Here is a 16272-nt window from a genome sequence, read left to right on the forward strand (position 1 = left end):
CAGCAGAGGGTGAGGACAGTCTCACAGGAAGCATAGAAATACACTCTCCTTCGTGAACAAATGCTAACCCCCACAAAGGCCAAATGGCCAAGGAAGGCCTTCGCCAGGTCAGAGTCAGCCTCATGGCATTTCCTGGGTCAAGACGCCTCCTGGGACAGGTGTCACGGCAGAGGTGAGCACTCTGAGACACACACACACTTCTTCGGGTCTTTGATCAACTTCCTGCTTACGTCAGCCCAGAGCCGGGGCCCTTGGGGCGTGAGTTAGCAGAAGAAAGACTGAGCCCTCTTTCCCTCTCCATCACTGTGCCTTGTAAGTTGCTAAAATGCACATTTTCCAGGAAACCAAAAGCAGCAGCAGCAGCCACCTCTCAGACAGCCACACCCCACAGGGAGCCCTTGGGGACAGCCACACCCCACAGGGAGCCCTTGGGGACAGCCACACCCCACAGGGAGCCCTCGGGGCCACAGCCCGGCTTGCTCCTCTGTGCAGCGTCCTCTGGCGGACACACGGACACACGAGCCCTCACGGGGACAGAGCTGTGCAGGGCCCCTGGCAGACAGCAGGTGCCCGATGCCAGCCTCACCCAGTCCTGGCATTGCAAGCACTCAGGGAATGAGCCAATGGATCAGATCCATCTCTCAAATGAAATGAAACAGAAAAATAGTAATAATAGACTTCCTAAAAAAAAGTTTCTTAGTAGCACAGATCGAGTTCTTTTGAAAACCTATGGAACATGGGGAAAAAGACAAGACAAAACAAAACAAAACAAAACAAAACAAAACAAAACAAAACAAAACAAAACAAACCTCTGCTCACAGGAAAGCCTGCGGGACCAGCGGCCCTAGCTGACTCTCCCCCCAGGCCGGGCCGCAGCCCAGTTCCCTGCCCATACCCTGGGCTGAGTGCGAGCTCAGTGTGCCATGAGAGCCTTCGGTGACCCTGTGTGAGAAGGACAAGCAGAGGACATCGGGCCCAAAGACAAGGGCACTGGAACAAGCTGCCCAGGCAGCAGGGCATGGCGGACTCGGGAAGGTGGACGGCTGCTCTTGCGTGGGGAGGCTGACTCAGCAGCGTCCCAGGCCCATCTTCCTCAGGTAAATTCCCCAGCTAGTGAATTCTCAGTAACTACCAATGCGCTGCTGCCAACCAGCGAACAATGCTAAGGACCCAGCTCCAGCAGGACTACTGGGGACCCTGCCGGGTGCAGGGTCCCTTCTCAGATTCAGAACAACACACGCAAAGTTCCCAAGTCCATCTCCATCAAGAGGCTGTGGGACACGTGTGGGACAGGATGGTCCCCAGGGAGACTGAGGGCAGGGCACTGAGGCCTGCTGGGGAGGCAGCCCTGGCACCTGCTCCCTCAAGATAGGCATCGAAGGATGGCCGCCCGGGCCCGTGGGGCTCGTCGAGCCCCGGGTGCTGCAAGGGCTTGTTCCACACTCAGGATCTTCTGCAGGAAACCATTCTCTCCTTGGAACTATGTCTACACGCAGCTGTCCCGATCCGAAGGGCACAGTGTGTGTCACAGAGGCTGCCCTACCACCATAAGGCAGCATGCTTAGGCCCTCTGCAACTGTAAACCAACTCAGCTACTCGCAACTGAGACGAGCTAGATGGTAACTAAACACCAACATGACACTGCACATATGAAACGTCGGTGCCTGAAGGCACTAAGTGTGCAGTCTGTCCCTGAGACCATGCACCCCCCAGCATCACAGGGGGTCCAGCTAAACCACCCCTCCAGGCCAACCCCTGGTCCGTCACGTGCCGCGGCCTGCAAGGACGCACACAGCTGCCGAGATGGCCAAGCTCAGCAGCACACCCATGCCACTCTGTGAGGCCTTTACGTCAGTTAGAGGAAATACCTATGCATTTTTAATGCCAGTGCTTTCCGCCTGCATCACGGCTGAGCAGGCAGGGAGGACAGAGGCATTCAGAGGGCACCTGCCAGGCTCAGGGCTGAGGGGAGCAGCTGGCCCGTGGCAGAGGCGTAGACAGCCAAGACGCAGAAGGACTCTCAGAGTGTCGGGGCTGGGAGGGCTCGGGGCCTGCGTTGGCGTCTTCTGCAAGCACGTGGCTCCCTCCCAGAGCAGCAGGGAGACCACACTGGAGGGGGCCCGGGCGCCCTGGGGTGCTTCCTGCCCGGTGCTACAAACCCCCCAGCCCCAGACAGCACCATGCCAGACTTTGTCCACAGCCAGAGTGCCAGCACGGTGGGGTAGAGATGCTGCCTCAGAACTTAGCTCAATTAAAGTTGGACACGTCGGGTGGGAGGGCTCTCTGCCTTGGGCTGTGGGGATACCCCTGGATTTCCACCACGGAGCTGGCCAGAACAGGGCATGCAGGGAAGACTCGGGGAGGCCAGGCCATGCTGTGCGGCACACGGTGGACAGCAACAAGCGCCCGGCAGAGCTCTCGCCCAAATCCACCTCTCTGGTCAGGTGTCAGGCAGCCACTGGCCTAGGCGCCAGGGCTTCCCTCAGACAACAGGAAGAGCAAGTAACCTTTGCATATGAACCAAGGACTTCCGGTTAGTGATGACACCAGGAAGCCCCACAGTGAGCAAGGCCGACTCACTCACGCCCACTCTCCACTGGCTTGATGACCAAGACGGCAGCCACCACTGTGGACACAGCTCTGCGGTGAGCCCCACAGGGGCAGGCGGGTACTGGGGGGCAGACGGGACAGGTCGGAATGGAGGGTGCCTGCTTCTCGCCAAGCGTGGGCAGACCACCTGTGCCCCTGCAGCCACAACCAGAAACAAACGCGTGCAGAACTCGGCCTGGGGCGCCCAGGAACCTTCCAGCTTCTGCACGGCCACACTACACTCTCTTAAGACCCTGAAATCTCACATGGATATGAAGCAGGAGGTGATGCAAAGGCAGGGTGTCCAGGAAACAAGAAGGGGCAACCTGCACGTGCCACTCCCCTCGGCCCGATGGCATCTGGACAGTTGGTGTCCCCTACTCGGCAGTCACGGCTCCCCCAGGGCACGGTGCCCGCAGGGTCCAGGCGACTCAGAACAGAGGGGACCGGGTCGACTCTGCCTCACTTTGTCGCCTCCTGGCGGGGCCAGGGCACACTAGCTGAGTGACGTGAAGGGCGCCACAGACATGACTCACACGCCTCCCAGGGCTTTGTGGGAATTAACTGATATCCTGAAAGGTTCTGAAATGAGAAATACTAAATTAAATGTCACCATGCCATGATAGGCTTTGATTCAAAATCAAAATGCTAAGGATAATGGCTCCAGGGCGGTCGGCACGGGGCATCCCAGCACGGGGACACGGGCTGCGGTCAGCACAGCACATCCCAGCACGGGGACACGGGCTGTGGTCGGCACAGCACATCCCAGCATGGGGACACGGGCTGCAGTCGGCACAGGACATCTCAGCACGGAGACACACTGCTGCTTTTGCCGGGGTGAGAAGTAGCCACGTTACTCTGCCATTGAGCATTGTGCTGGGAGTGCTCCTCAAAAGCTGTACCAAGGGCCCAGCACGCTAGCCTAGCAGCTAAGGTCCTTGCCTTGAACACGCCAGCATCCCATATGGGCGCCAGTTCTAATCCCGGCAGCTTCACTTCCCATCCAGCTCCCTGCTTGTGATCTGGGAAAGCAGTCGAGGACGGCCCAAAGCCTTGGGACCCTGCACCCACATGGGAGACCCGGACGAAGTTCCTGGCTCCTGGCTTTGGATCGACACAGCACCGGCCTTTGTGGCCACTTGGGGAGTGACTCATCGGATGAAAGATCTTCCTCTCTGTCTCTCCTCCTGTATGTATATCTGACTTTGCAATAAAAATAAATAAATCTTACAAAAAGAAAAAAGGTGCAGTGCATGAAAGACTCGACGGGGCCCATGTCCACTGCTCGCCGGCAGAGAGGTGGCCAGTGATCCTGAGCTTCCCGGGCCAGTGAGGTCTCCGGGCCCAGAAAGACGCCCGCCGTCTCCAGGCTGCCTAGCCCCGCAGGCGTAGCTGGACTTGGTTCCTCTCCCAGTGCAGTTCAGGCCTTTGAGTGCCTGTTCACGCAGCACGTCTTCAGAGGGAGGCCCAGGGGAACAGGCCCTGCCCTGTGCAGCTTGAGGCCCAGCTCCAACCTGCTGCCAGTTCCAACCACCTCGCATGCCCGTGGGAGCCCGGGCACATGGGCAGAGGTGCTCAGCGCCCTGCCTGGCAGGGACACAGCTGCAGGCAAGGGCATGGTACCGCGCCCCACTCAACTAGACTCCACCCCGTCACCCCAATCAAAACGCCTGAGAGGTGGTCTCAGAACTGTCCAGGAGCAACAAGCAGCACGTCAGCATCTGGCTGCTTCCGTCCAGGTCTGGAAGAGTTCATACTGCCCACTCCCTCACCGAGGCGGAAGGAGCTGGGACCGGAACCGGCGCCTACATGGGATGCCGGTATCTGCTGGCAGAGGATCAGCTAAATCTAAGTCTAAATCAAGACATCCCTCTCTTGGCGGCCTCCCGACGGCCAAACTCTCCCAGCCCTAAGTGTGCACTGCAGCCACTGAAGGTCACCAAGGCTTCAGCCCAGGGCCCCTCCACCGACCCTCAGCCCTGACCTCTGAATGCAGAGCCCCACCTGGACTCACTCGTGACCTCAGCACTGCACAGGTAGACAGGCAGAGATCCTGGCTTTCCTGGAAGAACTACACCTCAAGCCACCCAAAGAACCGAGGAGAGACACCCCTGTGTGGACACCACCCAGCCAGCACACACAGGGCACCCACAGGCAGAGCCAGGCCACTATCCTCACCCAGGAACAGCTGCCGGTTGTCTCCGCCACAGACAGGGAACTGAGCGGACAGGAACACCAGCAGGACACGCTGAGCAGAGGCGCGGCAGGCTGGGGTGTAGCGCTGACTCCCCAGTGAACTCAGCGTGAACAGAGCAGAGCCGCCACTCCTAACTCAGCTGTGCGCAAAGGCACACGTGTGCGTGTCCCTGCATGCGCTCACAAGCCGTGTCCGACTGCACACACAGAAACGCTCACGTGCGGTCACGTGGTGTTTGGAACATCACGGCTCTGACCCTCCAACACTGGCCTTCCGTGAAGGCACCCCAAGGGATAGCAGGTGGAAGGGACGCCGTGTGGGGTGCTCCATGCAGACACAGCCATGACAGCCGGGAGGGCTGGAAGTTTCCATAAGAAGGTGTTTAAAAGTCAACAAAAGTAAGCCACCAAAACAAAGCAGCATTTCGAAATGTTTCCATGATTAAAGGAAACCCTTATAGAATGCTTTCACATATAAAAGAAATAGTGAAACTGTCCATTTGTTATTCTGACTCCACAGTGCCGCCTGAGGCATTTCCCAAGGGGCACACTACAGGGAAGACCCCCTGTGTGCCGGCCGGACGCACTGACCCCAGCACGCATCTCGTTGGAGCCCTGCCTGAGATGCGACCTCAGTCCTCCAGCAGCGTCCCGTGCGCGCAGACCCCGCCTCCAGGGCGTGTGTGACATCACTGCAGGCAACTGTGCCACGCCACGGCCCTGCTCTCTCTGGCCATCTTCCTGCGACCACTATGGGCAGCGCACTCCTCCTAAGTGGTCAGTCCTGGCCACACCACCACCTCTGCCAGCGTGAGTGGGCAGAGCGGCCTCTAACAGCTCCGAGAAGACCAGGTGTCCCACCTTCCACTGCAGGCAGGCAGGCAGCCCGCCCCACGTGGGCGCTCACGCACCGCCCTGCGATGCCCCCGCCCCCACATTCCAAAGGGGAGCTTGTTCCTCAGCTAACTGGTCTCTGGCTGTGAGGGCTAGAGCACTGCTGGCCTCGGGGGCTGACCCCATCGCCCACAGAACGCTGCAGACAGCCTCCCACGCAAGAGACCTTCTGACGGATGTTCACACACGCCTGAACCCCTTTTCTACTCCAGAATCTGAAAGCCTGCTGCCTAACGCCACGGCAGAACTACGGCAGCTGAGCTGCTGCAGAGCAGAGCAGCCATCATGGGCCCTAGAGAAAGGCCCACCCCGGGGCAAACACTGCCCCCCGGGGCTCACTGGGGGGAGCAGGCAGCAGCCCCGAGCCACCAAAAGCACAGTCGGTGGCGCCTGCCACAGCCACCCTTCCCAGGGACAGTCGCAGCAAAGCTGCCCAGAACAGGGAGGGGAGGAGGGCAGTGGCCGGCTCCCCGGCCTTACTGAGCACGGGAGAGGCCGACGTCCTGGCTCCAGCAGCAGGCCTCTGAGCCATCTGCTCTGTTGCTGCTCCTTGCCCTGAGGAACACGTGACTGGGGGAGGTGCAGCAGCTGCTCCAAGAGAAAGAGTAGCAAAACAGAGCCAGCAATCCTACAACCGCTTAGCCCCGGATTCCAAGACAGAGCATGTACCTGATGCCCGAATGCAGCGGGCACTAGTGCGGGCACCTGGAGGGCAAGGCACCCAAACCTACTTCCTCCTCCTCCGACCTCACCCAGCGTCTTGCCCTGCTTGCCTCTGGGCCTTCCCCTCCATGTGAACGCCTCCGAGGACAGGCCAGCGGCCCCGCGCAGCACCCAGCACCAGCTCTGCACCCAGTGATGGTTCCAAGGGATCCTCACCAGCTGGCATTGGCTCTGTGTCAGGGACATCCTAAAACATCCACGATCTTCCATAAGCCTAAAACTGTCTGACATGCGGCATTTAAATCCAGAGGTACAGCAAAGAATGAGGACATGGCTGACTCAAGGCTCGGGGTGGCCGGAGGTGGACAGGTGGATATGCTCACCAGGCATGGATGTGTGGGGTAGTGGGAGACGGGCTGGTGGCCAGGATCAAATCTGAAGCTTCCAGAAAAGCCATGCCCTTGAAGGGAGGCAAAGGCCTGCCCTCCCTCCCCTCCACCGGGGACGCAGGGTGAACGGAAACTGCAGGCACATCCCATCACAGTTCTCACAGCTCACCTCCCCTCTCACTTCCTTTCACATCTTCAATTTTAACACAGTGAAGCTATTCTTCCTGTACAGTGAAGGGAAGACCGAGGACAGGTGGCAGCCCACAATACCCGGCACAGACTGCGGGGACACTGCCCCTTTCCTTCCTTCCTGGGCACAGCGCCCGTCTCCCACGGCACAGTGACAGGGATTACTGAGCACACGCAGGCTGCAGGTGCAGGCCGCTGTGTGCAGTGGGACCCTGTCCTAGGCACCCCGGGGACACATGCTAGGAGGGAAACCCAGTGGGCACAGACCGAGAGGTCTGAGGGGAGCACTCGGAGAGGAGCAGAGGCCAAACACAAACCGGCCGTGGGGGCTGAAGACTGGATGGCTGAGAACCGGGGCAGAGAGGCCAGCTGGAGGCCACTGCGGGCACCTGGGCCTGCAGGAACGCGGCCAGCCCGTGGAGGCCGGCAGAAGGCCTCCGCGCGTGCTGCTCTGCCCTTATGGGGCACTGCAGACAGACGGGTTCCACGCGGTGGTTACTGACGGAAGGCAAGAGCTCTAAGTAGAATTGATAGATGCAATAAGCTGTGTGATTCCAACGCTCAGAGACTCGGCTTTTAAGGCTTCCATTAAAACAAATCTCATTCGAGATTTAAAACAAATTACATTTAAGAACCCAAAGAGCTTCGGAATCCCAGGCCTAGGCTGGGGACTCAACTACTTACTCTCTCTTAAATCCAATTTTGAAAAAGCCAAGCAAGCACCGATTTCTATTTGGCAGAGTGCTTGAGACGCGTGACTGAGAGAAGAGACGACCTCTCTCCCTCTCTAACCTTTCCAGGAGAGCACTGGCCACAGATGGCTCCACCACGGGGATCAGAACTCAGCGTGAGCGGTGCTCAGGAGAGAGCAGCACCGAGGCCACACCCAGCCTATGGTGTCACCGGGGCGACCTCCCACGAGGGTGTGACTTCCCAAGGCCACGAGAAGTCTCAGCTGATAGGCTGTGACTCGAAATAATGACTGCATGCAGGGCTGCTGGAAAGACTGAATGAGCTAACCATGTCACATATCAAAACAACACAGAGACCCAGGAGACACTGCGTAACCATGACAACACCGGGCACAGGAGACCCTCCATAACCATGACGACACCAGGCACAGGAGATAGTGCGTAGCCATGACAACACCGGGCACAAGAGACCCTCTGTAACCATGACAACACAGGGTGAGAGGAGACCCTGTGTAACCATGACAACACTGGGCACAGGAGACCCTGTGTAACCATGACAACACCGGGCACAGGAGACCCTGCGTAACCATGATGACACAAGGTGAGAGGAGACACTGCGTAACCATGACAACACCGGGCACAGGAGACCCTCCGTAACCATGACGACACCAGGCACAGGAGACCCTCAGTAACCATGATGACACAGGTGAGAGGAGACACTGCATAACCATGACGACACAGGGTGAGAGGAGACACTGCGTAACCATGACAACCCCAGGCGAGAGGAGACCCTCCGTAACCTTAACTTTATGTGTTTCTCTCCCAATGTCCCAATCCTCCAGTCTCAGGGTCACAGCATGCCTCACTATGCAGAATGTCTCTCACTGGTATGTGAAAGGCAGAGAAGCAGAGAGACGATGCCCCGAGCACTGGTTTAATCTTCGAATGCCCACTACAGAGGGGCGACTGGACGCCGATGCTGAGAAAGCGATGTGGATGCCTAAGGCCTGGGCCGCACAGAGAGAGGCTGGGCGGTACGTGGAAGCTGAGACGGAAAGCCAGATGATGGCAGAGCCCATGACCTGCGCCATCCCTGTCCACTCCAGAGACCTGCACTGCTGCCAAGCTTGGAGAGTTGGGAGCTGGAGCAGGGACTCACACTCAGGCTCTCTGAGACACGGCGTTGTAGCCCCAAGCCTCCTGGCTAGTCCAATTCCCATCTCAGACACTCTTGGCAGTAAGTGGGCCTGGACAGGTCAGTAGAGGCGAAGAAACACAGGGTCCAGACTTGCTCACTGCCAGTCTGCTTAGAGAAAGTCCCTCCGCCTGCTCAGCGCCATGCCCTGCCTCGGAGCGGCTCTGCAGTTTCATCTTTTGAAAGGATTTTTAATGGATTCATTCATTTTATTCGAAAGGCAGAGTTAAGAGGGGGAGGCAAAAAAAAGGGCTTCTGCAGTGAGTGGCACACGAGGAGTGGCTGTTTGCTCTTCGCGTGGACTCGGCACCAAGAGCTTTTGAAATAATCAAAAATAAATATTTTTTTTATTTCTGAGCAGCAGATGATCATTGCAAAAAATAAAACAGAGGGGCAGGCAAAGACAGAGTGAATTTGCATCTACTGGTTCTCTCCCCAGACGGCCCCAACAACTAGGTCTGGGCTCAGCCAAAACCAGGAGCTCCATTTGCGTCTCTCGCGTGGGTGGCGGGATGCAAAACCTTGGCCAATCTTCCACTGCTCTCCCAGGGAGGCATTTCGGAAGTGCAACAGCTGGGGCTTGAACTGGCACTCATACACGGTGGTGACACGCCCCACCTCGCCCAGACACACACACTGCTACGCCTGCTGCGCCAGGACAGCAGCCCCAGAGGGCTCAACTGCGGGTGACTACTAGGAGACCCGTGGCAGGAGGCAGCTGGGCGTACCGAGGAGCTACGGATGCAAAAGTGACCCTATGAGCAAACAGGAAAGCAGCAGGCAAGGAGCACCAACAGACACTTCACAGCAAAAGGCAAAGAGGCAGCCCCCTTCACTCCGACCGCAGCACCGCACTGGGCAGGCAGGCCCTGACACCACGTGGACCATCTGCACCCCACCTCGTGCCCTGGCCCCAACTCCAGCTCTGCCTCCAGGAAAGCCTCCTGTCGACACTTGTCCTGGAGGCGGCAGGTGCTTCAGGCATGTCAGCTCTTTCTCACATCAGGCTTTTAGAAATCAGAAGAGGCTGTGTGTGTGTCTGCGTGTGTGTCTTTACCACAGAGCAGGCCATGTTCCTTTGCGCTCTACTTTCCCCGTGTGTGTGTGTGTGTGTGTGTGTGTGTGTGTGTGTGTGTGTGGTGTATGGTGTGTGTGTGTGTGGTGTATGGTGTGTGTGTGGTGTATGGGGGTGTGTCTGTGTGTGGCGGCGTATGGGGGTGTGTCTATGTGTGGTGTATGGTGTGTGTGTGTGGTGGATGGTGTGTGTGTGTGTGTGTGGTGTGTGGCGTATGGGTGTGTGTGTGGCGTATGGGGTGTGTCTGTGTGGCGTATGGGGGTGTGTCTGTGTGTGGTGTATGGGTGTGTGTGGTATATGGTGTGTGTGTGTGTGGTGTATGGGTGTGTGTGTGTGTGTGTGTGTGTGTGTGGTGTATGGTGTGTGTGTGTGTGTGTGGTGTATGGGTGTGTGTGTGTGTGTGTGGTATATGGTGTGTGTGGTGTATGGGTGTGTGTGTGTGTGTGGTGTATGGTGTGTGTGCGGTGTATGGGGTGTGTCTGTGTGTGGCGTATGGGGGTGTGTCTGTGTGGTGTATGGGGGTGTGTCTGTCCCACACAGAGCAGGCTGTGTTCCTTTGCACTTTGCTCTCCCCAGGACAGTGTGTTCTGGAAGCCTCCAGGCTCAGGCGCTAGGCTCTGTTCCTGTGTAGAGCAGCCTGGTACGTCTCCAAGATAAATGTGCAGTATTTCTAGGTCGAACACCACACACACAGTGCTTACGATGCAGCGCCAGCCACCTGCTTTGGCAGCTGCTCAGAGACAGCAGCTGTTGGTTCAAGTAGCAGCTGCCGGTCACCGTCAAGGCCGACTTGCATTGAGCCCCAAGCCTCTGGCTGTGGCTTGGCCCAGGCCCAGCCAGCGCAACTGGGACAACCAGTAGATGGAAGCCCCACCCCTGCCTCTGTGCCTCTCCCCCTGTACCTGCCTTTCAAATAAAGTGAAAGCTATTATTTTTCAAGTCCTCATCACTGTCACGTCTCCAGGCACACAGGGCCATGTCCATCTCACACACTGCAGAACTCCTGTGGTCTGCCCAGTTGCAGCGTTCGCAGTCCGGAGGGGGGACAGGCTCATGTGATGCGGGCCTCATGCTGGTGTCATAACTGATCAGCAGGCGGCAGGCCCTCCCGAGTTCCCAGGGCCCAGCAGCGGGCCCACGGACAGGGAATACCGCAGGACCCTGTGGCATCCCCAGCAAGGCCCTGAGACGGCGTGCTGCATACAAGCGGGAGATTTCCCTGCGAGAAAGCAACAAATGAAGGAGCAGACAGGGAACAAACAGCAGTTATTCTTCAAGAACCTAAACTTTATTCCAGAGTGCTCCCGAAGCCACACCCCACCTGCATGGATCCTAACTCCAGGGCAGCAGAACAACCTTTAGCGTGCGGGGAGGGAGCACCCAGGTGTCCGCCCTGGGCAGCCGGACGGCGGTGCGGTGCGGTGCGGGGAGGGAGCGGCCAGGTGTTCACTGTCCTCTGAGCACGAGTGCTTTGCCGCTCCCTCTGCAGGCTCAGAGAGAAAACTCCCCAACTCCCTCCTGGTGCCAGCCATGCTCGCTGTTGTCCCAGCATCCCTGTGTCCCACTGCAAGGACCCGGGATGACTCCTAGCCCCCCATGACCCAGCAGAAGCTCTTCCTCAGCAGCTGTACCCGGACCACGCCGTCTGCCCCGCAAGAGGCCTTCGTGGTCTCGGGGACCTGATGCCGACTCACCGACACATGTTTGCATGCACTGACACTATTCAGGCAAATTCACTCTTGCTCACTGTTCCCGGAGCAGCAGACACCATCACCTCTGTTAACCAGTTCCTCTACGGACTTCATGCTCACACAGGTGTCTCCAGAACCAGAGCTGCTGGCCCTGCATGCAAACAGTGCTCTGACGTTCAGAGAGGACCGTCACCTGCCTGGGGACAACACTGCGTGGAGGAAACAGGAAGTGCAGGCCCTTGGGGGCAGCACGGAAAGCCACAAGAGAAGATGCACAGCGTGGCACCTTGGGCAGACAGCACGCCGTGCCACCAGCACAGTTACTCTTTGGTGTCGGCTTCAGGCTCAGGCAGCTCCTAGGAGCTGCGGATCTGTATCAAAAACTGAGTCACTCTGCTACAAGTGTTGGGAGCCCAAGTGTCCCTGACTGACACTAGCAGGCGCCCCACAGAGCAGGCGACAGGTGCCGAACCCAGCGGCCGCCACAGGCCTCCCTTGGCCCTGACAAGCCATCGCCTTGGCAGTTCCACCACCTGGCTCCGGGTACCGGGGGGCTCAGCCCAACACGCCCCTTCTCCAATTTTGCTGCACTTGACATGGCGGCTATGGCCACCACAGGATGCCCACAGGACACAGGACAGCACGTCTAGCCCACTGGCTGGGCCTGCGCATGGTGGGCCGAGCCGCCCACATGTGAGCGCGCCTGCCCGGCGTGGGCAGAGGAGGAGCACAGGGGAAAGGGATGGGGAGTGGGGAGCACCACAGGGCACCTCCCAGCTCCGGCTAAAGTGAAAAGGCAGGGGTGCAGCTGTGAGGGAAGGCTGAGGGGAAGGCAGGGGTGCAGCTCTGAGGGGAAGGCTGAGGGGAAGGCAGGGGTGCAGCTCTGAGGGGAAGGCTGAGGGGAAGGCAGGGGTGCAGCTGTGAGGGGAAGGCAGGGGTGCAGCTCTGAGGGGAAGGCAGGGGTGCAGCTGTGAGGGGAGGGCTGAGGGGAAGGCAGGGGTGCAGCTGTGAGGGGAGGGCTGAGGGGAAGGCAGGGGTGCAGCTGTGAGGGGAAGGCTGAGGGGAAGGCAGGAGTGCAGCTGTGAGGGAAGGCTGAGGGGAAGGCAGGGGTGCAGCTCTGAGGGGAAGGCAGGGGTGCAGCTCTGAGGGGAAGGCTGAGGGGAAGGCAGGGGTGCAGCTGTGAGGGGAAGGCTGAGGGGAAGGCAGGGGTGCAGTTCTGAGGGGAAGGCTGAGGGGAAGGCAGGGGTGCAGCTGTGAGGGGAGGGCTGAGGGGAAGGCAGGGGTGAAGCTGTGAGGTGGTGACATGCAGCAGCAAGTCTCAAGGCAGCATTAAGGGGCAAAGGAGGACCCCGGAGGCCGAGACCCAGCTATGCAAGGACGAGCCATGGCAGCAGACATCTGCAAGGGCTTAGCTGTGGGCCCGGGGCTGTCCCCAGGGCAGTGGTCCCGAGCCCCTTCCTCCCTGGGGCTAGGGACAGCACAGGCCCCGTCAGGGCTCCCGGCCCAATAGGCTGTGCGGCACCTCACACCCAAGTGGCCTCCACTCCTGCTGATTCCAGGAGATTCTAGTCTGTCTGCCTTTTTCAAAACATCAGTAAATACGTTTCTTTTCCCCATAATGAAAATTTGTAACTTGAAGGCTCCAAAATGAAGAGAAAGCAGGTTAGAAGACAGACATCTGAATGCCTTCTGGTGGATTCCGAAAGGCTCCACTGTGCTCAAGCTGATGACAAGGGAAAACTCAGCAGGAAACCGTCCCCCAGCCCCACTCCCGGAAAGGGACTCTGGGAAGTGAGGGGGGCAGGCCTGTGGACAGCCGAGAGCCACCCGACGGCTGCGCAGGGGCTGAACGTACAGGAGCAGGGGTAAGCCGCGGGAGCCATGGCCTGCGAGCGGAGGGACGCGCTGGGCTCAACGATGAGAATTTGCGCTGCTGGCAGCACACACCAGACACAGCAAGGAAGCCAGCCCTGGGAAGTAAGGGCTGGGCTGCGAACACACGAACACATACACCACGGCCAGACACAGCCCTGGGAGGAGTCACACCCACAGCTATGGGGCCCAGTGCTGTCGGGACTGTGGCTCCTGAGAGAACAGGTGCCTGCAGCATGGGGCCCAGCAGCGTGGGCGACAGCTAACACGCGTGCCTTGACTGCAGAGTGAGTGTGCGGGCTGCATGTGCCTGAAGCGTGTGTACGTTCACTGTGTGGCATGCATGTTCAGAGTCTGGTGTACGTGTGTGTGCGGGTCTGTGTGAAGAGTCGGAAACAGCAGTGAGGATCCAGCATGAGAAAGGCACCGAACAGGACACAAAAACAGACAGCCATAATTCCTACTTTCTTTTCTTTTAAAAACATTTAGGGGGAGGGAAAGGACTGATGCAGTGGCACAGCAAGCTAAACCTTTACCTGTAGCACCAGAATCCTATATAGGAGCCAGTTCATGTCCCGGCAGCCCCACTTCCCATCCAGCTCCCTGCTTGTGGCCCAGGAAAGCAGTGGAGGATGGCCCAAAGCCTTGGGACCCTGCACCCGCGTGGGAGACCTGGAAGAGGTTCCTGGCTTTGGCTTCGGATCAGCTCAGCGCCAGAAGTTGCGGCCACTTTGGAGTGAATCAGCAGATGGAAGATCTCTCTCTCCTTCTCTCTCTGTAAACCCATCTTTCAAATAAAAATAAATAAGTCTTTTTACAAAGGTCATTCATTCGGTCACTGCTGTGGCAGTGGGCAGGTAAAGCCCCGCCTGCAGCATCAGCACTCCACATGGGAACTGGTTTTGGTCCCAGTTGCTCTGTTTCCCAGCTGGGTGGTTACTCACCCAGAGCCACGAGGGAGACCAGGAGCAAGCTCCTGGCTCATGACTTCAGCCCAGCCCAGCTCTAGGTGCGGCCATTTGGCAATGAACCGGCAGGTGACAGACTTCCCCCTTTCCTGCTCTCTATGCAACTAACTTTCTTTCTTTCTTTCTTTCTTTTTTTTTTTTTTTAATTGGAAAGGCAGATATACAGAGAGGAGAGACAGAGAGGAAGATCTTCCATCCGATGGTTCACTCCCCAAGTGAGCACAACGGCCGATGCTATGCCGATCCGAAGCCAGGAGCCTCTTCCGGGTCTCCCATGCGGGTGCAGGGTCCCAAAGCTTTGGGCCGTCCTCGACTGCTTTCCCGGGCCACAGGCAGGGAGCTAGAAGGGAAGTGGGGCTGCCGGGATAGAACCGGCGCCCATATGGGATCCCGGGCGTGCAAGGCGAGGACCTTAACCACTTGCGCCACCGCGCCGGGCCCCGCAAGTAACTTTCAAAGAAAGTTTATTATTATTACATTACCGCTTGTTTATTTGAGAAGAGGAGTCAGACAGACAGAGCTTCCATTTGCTGGTCGAGCTCCCAAACACCTCAACAGCAGCACTGGGCAGGGCTGAACCACCCTGAGCCACCCTGAGGCTCCCTGAGCCACCCTGAGCCACCCTGCGGCTCCCTGAGGCTGCACGTGCAGGAAGATGGGGTCAGGAGCCTGAGTCCCCTCACCCTGCTGCTTTTTCTTTTTATTTAGCAATTATTTCTAGATACCTGGAAACATGGCAAAACCACTACAAATTCCTATCATCCCGTATCCCCTGATATTAGTCCGTGAGCAACAATAGAACCAACTTCAAAAGGTGGACACCTGCAGTGACCCACATGACCCCACCTTGGGGGGGACTCTGGCAGCTTCCTGGAGGGGCCACATAACCCCACCTTGGGAGACTTGGGGAGCTTCCAGAAGGGACTCCGTGACCCCACCTTGGGGGGTCTGGGGGGCTTCCGGAGGGGCCCACGTGACCCCACCTCGGGGAGCTGCTACAGCTGAGCATGCTGGTACTGCCTGCCGGAAACTAACACGTCCATGACGTGAGGGGGTGCTCTCCTTGCCTCCCTGACTGGGGCACTTCACAACTGTATCAGCAGCCAGGTCTGTGGCCAGCTCCTCAGAGGGGTCTGAGTGGCCAGAGTGGTGGCCCAACCTGATGATGAGCGTCCATCATTGGGTCGGGGACGTCTCACCAGTGACTATCTCGTCCTTTGTAATTCACAAGTATCTTCAGGGAAGAGAACTGAAGCTACTCAGCTCTACGTGTCAGCACTGTCCCTGCTGCCTCTCGGCAAGTCAATCCCAGAGCTGTCTGAAAAAGCCCTGTCCCCGTCTCTCGGGGCTGGGCCAACGTCTTCGGGGGGCGATTCTTACAGTGGCAAGGCCAAGGCAGGTCTCAGCCTGAAGATGGGGGCCTGGTCACACCCCCAGCAGCCACAGTTGGGGCAACTGAAGCAGGCAGGTGCAGGCAGCCCTGCCGATGCCAGCCAATGCCCACGACCGGCTGACTGAGCGCTCACACCTTCTGCAGCTTAAGGCCACCCTCTCAGCTCGTGAGCTGTCCGCTTGCAGCGTTCTGCCCCTTTGCCGGTTCTTGCACCGTTGCCTTTGAGCCTCAGTCCTGTGCCTGCGGTCCACTCAGCAAGCATGTCCTCCAGGCCCGCAGCTGCGCACACGGCCTAGGTGTCCCCTGCACCCGCAGAGCTTCCTGGTCCACACTCAGCATCCTCACCCTGTGCAGCTCAGTCGTCCACAAGGCATGAGGTATGGCTCTGACTTCAGCTTTTCCCAAACAGCCACCCAGTTGTTCCAGCACCACTTAGTTCAAGTCCAATCTTTGGCTGGCAATGGGA

The 16272-nt window shown here is 58.4% G+C and overlaps 1 protein-coding gene across 3 annotated transcripts in view; it reads right to left on the bottom strand.

Moving 5' to 3' along the window:
- RPTOR (regulatory associated protein of MTOR complex 1) overlaps positions 1-16272 on the bottom strand; it is a 209586-nt gene that overhangs the window by 115974 nt on the left and 77340 nt on the right. The gene's annotated exons all lie outside the window — the stretch shown is intronic.

This window comes from Ochotona curzoniae, unplaced genomic scaffold, assembly GCF_017591425.1.
Source record: "Ochotona curzoniae isolate NIBS_2020 unplaced genomic scaffold, NIBS_Ocur_1.0 contig_523, whole genome shotgun sequence".
In the NCBI taxonomy this organism is placed as follows: Eukaryota; Metazoa; Chordata; class Mammalia; order Lagomorpha; family Ochotonidae; genus Ochotona; species Ochotona curzoniae.